Raw genomic sequence first — 6240 nt, 5'->3', positions numbered from 1 at the left:
TGTGATGTACTCATGCTATGCTTTCTGCATATTTTTGTGCAAATCCAGGTACTACGGAGTTGGTTGATCATTAGCTAGTTGTTCGGACTTTGCTGTGGAGACTCAAGGTATACCTACCGTTGCGTTCGCAGGCCTCGGAGTCACTTTCTGATATTGTACTTGCGCTATTTATTTCTATTCCGAAAGAGTTGTACTTAGAAGACGTTTTAGTAAACTCAGTAGAGCTTATGACTTGTACTACCGGTTTTGGGATTGTTGGTTTTTGTATAGAAATTCCTACTTTGTAATTAACAATTATTGGTTATATTTTGCCATTAATTCAGTAAGTGTTAAGCTTATCTAGTCTCTAAGACTAGGTGCCATCACGACATCCTATGGAGGAAAATTGGGGTCATGACAATTAGGCCATTCCCAACACCTTCATATGCAATAATCTCCTTGTTAATGTGTTTGGCAGAGATCATATCGGAAAAACTTATCCGAATTATTTTAGTTTAATGTATGTATTGAGTGCGAACAATCTTTCCTTGAAGTGATATCACTTGTATATTGTCCGAGAATTGACATAATTACAAACTAAACTAATGTGTGTTCTTTTAGATTATAAGAGTATTTGGCCTCTTGTAAATTTTTGGAGTATAGTGTAAAGATAAAATTGCTAGTTTGCTTATTTTATTTTTGTTTATCCTCAAAATCGGATAACAATTAAATTTGTAAGTGGTTTTAAAGATACGTGGATTAATTCGATACAAAGCAATAAATTAAGTCAAATTTGAACAAACAAAGATAAAATGGATTCAAACTACATAAGAATGGTAGTTTTAGCCTTAATGAAGTATTCTCCCTCGATCCGGGCTCACTATGGCCAACACTGATGAACAAGAAAAAGAGATAATAATAATAGAGAAAGTAATAATATATTACTTTGGAATGCGTGTTACAGTGTGTCCTTTGAATAAAAATAATCTCATTTATATAGTAGGAGAGTTTCATCCCTAGTACAATTCTAAAAAAGGTAAAAATCTTCTTTTTCATTAACCACTGATCTGCTGCCGATATAGGCCGAGATCTGCGGCGTGATATCCGATCGGGCGCGAATATTATGGCCCTTCATTAATCATGTGCAACCATTTGGTAAGGCTTTTACGAGGTCTTGGAGCTTGAACCGAATCCAGGGGCGTGGTCTCGATGGCTCCGGTGATAAGCGATCTGTTTGGACCCTAGCACGAAAGGTATATCCGGCCGGTCCAGGACATGACGTCCCTCCATTGGTCATGCTTGATTTCCCGACAATGTTCTTCGAAGTCGTTCGAGGCTAGGACCGATTTCGAACCATGACTCGATGAGACTCTTGCCCCGATTCGGTCCCCTGTCATCATGTCTCGAGCTTGGCTTATTTTGTCGGAGACCGGGGTGTACCATGAGCTCAATTTTAACCATATACAGATAATCCCCTCGTTATTCGGAGATTAAATGATGAGAAACAACATGAGCACCCGATTCTTATTCGACACATCGCGGCAAAAAATGACAAAACATCTTAAACATCTCGTCAGCCATGTCATAATCGCATTAAATGCATATCAGCTGCCGATCGTCTGTCCCTGGACGTGAAACGTCGCTGAACTCTTATAAATACCCCCTCTCTTATCAATTTTTCCCTTTACACCAAATCTTCTACCTTCGTACCCACAGGACTTCAATATTATCTAGCGTTTTCACCTTTGTTACCCAAGGTTCTTCAGTACTTTGCGAAAACTTTTACTCATCTCCTACTCAAGCCAACAAGTCTGATCTTTCAACTTTCACTCTTTCTCCATGTTTCCAAGATTTTTCTTCCATAACAATGGCAAAAACCTCAAAATCCATTCTTCATAAGGATGCTCCTTCTTCCTTGCGACTGACCACTGAGGTTGAGAAGACCGTCTCCGATATGATTGTTGATGAACCGGTGGAAGAGCCCCCCTTGAAGATGTTCATTACCGGTGGTTGTTCGGTCATTGGCGACTTTAAGGTTGAAAAGCCTTCTTCTGTATAGGGTCGGGATGAGGAGACCTTGAGATACATCTGCTCAATTACTGAAAAGGTCCTCCCCATGGTCTGAAAAGACTGTAACTGGGCCGACAAAGATATAGTGATCCCCGACCCCGAAGAGGCCATTACCACCCATGTCGAGGGATATCTAAGTGTTTATACTTATTCCTTTCCATTGGGCCCGGTAGACCCGATCATTTTAGACATCTGCAAAAGGTACAATATGTGCCTAGGCCAGATTCATCTATCATTGTGGAGGATCATGATCCTCCTCTGATATTTTGTGAACAAAATTGATGGGTGCTCATTCACCATCAATCATCTACTTCGCTTATACAATGCCCAAATCTTCCGAGGGGACTGATAAAGCTAGTACACCAGGCCAGCACTCGAGCATCGACGAGGACCAAGATTGGGGTTGGCAAGCACATTTTATTCGAGTGAGGACCGTTGACCCGGTACCCGCTGAGTGGAGGCCGTTCCCCGAAAGGTGGAACGTACCACGTAAGTATTCCCTTTAAGCGTCTATTTTAAGACTTATCTTTCCTTTTCTTATTTGTGCTTGTTATGTTATAACCCTTGCTCGGGTCTCGAATGCTATCTCTCGACTCAAGGAGTGGGTCGAGGGCATTGTGTCACAGATGCCCTACTCCGAGTGCTCATGGAGCAAACATTCAAAAGGCCGTTGGGAGGCCCGTTCCCATGGTATGTTTCTTTTCTCGAACAAGTCGTAGTGAACATTTTCTTCAAACATCGCGTCCTTATCTTCTTTACTTTCCTTTACAGGTTTGCCTAAGAACGTCGAGCTTAGGCCTTCGGTTGGGGACAAGGACTTGCATGTTGAGTCTTCTTCTCCGAGGCAAGCCGGAGAGAAGAAGAGGAGGAGGGCTCCGATTTCCTTGAGCTCTGAGCAAAAGAAAACAAGGAGAAGGCTGGTGCGCAAGCCAAAGGAAAACACCAGCTCCCGAGTACTAACTTCGGACTTTCTCTATCGTCTTAGGGATGAGACCGAGGAGGAAGAGCCTTTTGTTTTTGTGGCCCACAAGCCTCGCCCCTTGAAGAGCAGGGGGCGTCAAAACAGAGACCCGTGAGGCCATTCTACCTCAGGCCAGGGAGGTCGATAAGGAGGCCGAGGATGAGGCTTCTCGAGATGTGGGAAATTCCCCAAAGGAGGCACTTGGTGTGATAGACATCACCTTGTAACCTTCGTTTACCGAGTCGATGTACAATGAGGCCCAAACTGTAAACGAATGATCCAACGAGGGGGCCCATGGAGCGGACGATCCCCTCTGCTGTTGTTTTGATGGCATGGATTCCACCGCCATGGAGGACGTCATCGAGTCAGATGACTTAGAGGTACAGAGGAAAAGTCCATCTTCGGGGGTAGGTGGGCCTAACTCGATCCCGAGACTGGTCAACCAGTTCCCTTCCTCGAGTGCAGATCCTAGTCGGAAGTGGTCAATTATCATCACTGTTCCGGAGGATGCCCGGGTTCTTTCCACCCCCGTAGGGATAGCCAGTTACCTCCAGTGCCTGGTGACTGAGAAAGACCAGGCCAAAATGAAAAAGGTAGACTCACCATGCCTGTTTAACGAAGCACAATAGACGCTGAACTGGGTAACTCTTTATAATCCCTGATGATTCCAATTATTCTTCTGATATTTGAACTAAGTTTTTCATAATTCTAATATCTTTCCTCGTATTTGCAGGCCTCGATTCTCCACCACGAGACCTTACTCTGGTACTGAGACGAGTTAAGCCAACTCGAGGCCGAAGCCAAAGAGCTTGCTGAGAAAGGAAACATGTATAAACATCTCAACAAGCAACGTGAGGGTGAAATAAAGAGTCTCCTAGCCGAGTTGGATGCGGCTCATAAAGAACATGCCGACCTATTGGAACAGGTAAATATTATGAGCTAGACACGGTTTCTAATGGTCAGAATCCACAGGTCCAGCAGAAGGTAGATCAGGTTGATGAGCTCCGGGCTGAGATGGACGAAGTCAAGGCCCTTCCGAGGAGTGGAAGGGCAAGATGGACAAGTTGGCTTCTGAAAAGGAAACAACCCGGGAGCAATTGGACTCGGGAGAGGTCCAACTTCAATTGAGGAGCTCTAATCTAAACTGAGCTCGGTTGTTACCGATCGGGAAACCCTCACCAATGAGCTTAAAGCAGCCATGTCAGTAGCTGAAATAGCCAAAGTCGATGCCGATGAGATAGTGGACCTGTACAAAGCCGATACTGAGGCTGCTCAGGAGCGCCTAAAAGCCATAGTCGATCATACAAAGTAGCAGTCCCGAAGGGAGGCTCTCAAAGAGGTTTATGCCCGTGGGTTCAATTTATCGGTCAAGCTTGATAATGTTAAGAGGCTCGAGGTCGAGGCCGAGAAGTTGGTGTACCCCTAGGATGAGGAAGATTTCAAGGGTTTAGACGGGTCCGAGGACGGGGAGTATTCCGACGGCCCCGGTGATATGGCGGGCTCCAGTGAGGATTAGGCTTCTTAGGTGCCTTGTAGTTTTTTGCTTTTGTACCTTTGTATTTTATTTAGGCCGTTGGCGTGTATAAAAATTTACATATATATATAGCTTTTTTCCCTTTGGCAATTTTCAAGCTTGATTCTTTTTTCTTTTTCTCTATGATTGCAAAGATTTTGGATGCCTCAGCATGTAATAATTAGGACTTATTCAGAGGTTCGAACATTGTTCGCTTTCAATACTATTTTGCTTAAGGATGGTTGGGGGGGGGGCTTGGTATGACCGGAAGCTTACCCAGAAATGTTCACTTAGGTGTTTTTATAATTTTATCGAGGGTAGTGGTCGAACAGGTTTAGAAATTTTGAAGGAATTATGTTTTGGTTACGGATCCTGGACGTCTTCGAGCCGTTCTAGTATGGCCATAGCCTTTTAAGTTTGGGTATTGCCCAATGGGATCGTTACCCTGAGTTATTCGGGCTTGCCCAGGATGATAGTTTCGATTGGGGATGGTCGTGGCCTTTAGAGTTCGGGCACTACCTAATAAGCTTTGTGCCTTCGGGCTTTGATACCCCGGGTCGCCCCAGCCTGTCTTGGACGATGGTCCCCGAGTGAGGGTGACCTCTTGGATCCGGATAGAGATTACCTTTGGGCTCAATATCTTTAGGGACCGAATGTAGAAATTTTTAAGGGAAAAAATATCTATCCGCAAGGAAAAACTTTCTTTCATTTCTATACAAGGCTACAAATGTGTACATGCTTCGTGTCAGATATTGGGTGGTCTATGTTGGCGTAGTTTATTTGACCATTTGGCCCTTACAATAAATCCTATCCACAGAGCCTAGGTAGTTTGAAAATAAAGTCTCTTTTCTTGGCAAAATTATTATCCCAGGGTGATGTCCCACAATATCGGAGGCCGATCATATAGAGGCCTCTGATACTGCTGATGTGGTCCTTGAATCCGATCTTCGGTTCTAAGTTAGCATGATCCAGTGTTGCCTCGTTAAAAACCTTGCCGGAAAACCCATTTGGGACAAAACCGGTCCATGAAACAAAAAGTGAAACACATGCTTTCGGGCCTAATAGTTGTATCGTCCCTTGATTGTTACCTGCAAGTATTAGTCTAATATGTAAAGAAAACAAATGAATGGTGTCATACCTCAACAATTGTATCGTTCTAAGTGGGCCACGTTCCAGTTTTTCGGTGGTCGTTCACCATTCATTGCTTCGAGTTTGTATGATCCTTTGGTGGTGATCTCGATAATTCTATACGGGCCTTCCCAATTCGGCCCCAACTTCCCCTCATTTGGGTTCCGGGTGCTCAGTGTCACCTTCCTTAACACCAAGTCCCTGATACTAAAGTTTCGAAGAGTGGCTCTTCGATTGTAATACCTTTCAATTTGTTGCCTTTGGGCGCCATCCTGTCGAGGGCGGCCTCACGCCTTTTATCTAGTAATTCCAGGCTCGTATTCATGGCCTCATCATTTGAATCATTGGTCACATACCGGAACCTAAGACATGGTTCCCCTACTTCGACCGGTATTAGAGCTTCAACACCGTAAACCAACGAGAACGGGGTGGCCCCGGTACTAGATTTCAAGGTCGTTCGGTATGCCCGTAGGACTTCGGACAAAATTTCTTTCCATTTTCCTTTGGTGTCGGTCAATCTCTTTTTGAGGTTTTGGAATATGGTTTTGTTGGTGGACTCTACTTGCCCGTTCACACTAGGGTGGTAGGT

The sequence above is a fragment of the Nicotiana tomentosiformis genome, chromosome 9 (assembly GCF_000390325.3).
Source record: "Nicotiana tomentosiformis chromosome 9, ASM39032v3, whole genome shotgun sequence".
NCBI lineage: Eukaryota > Viridiplantae > Streptophyta > Magnoliopsida > Solanales > Solanaceae > Nicotiana > Nicotiana tomentosiformis.
This window is presented reverse-complemented; position numbering follows the sequence as displayed.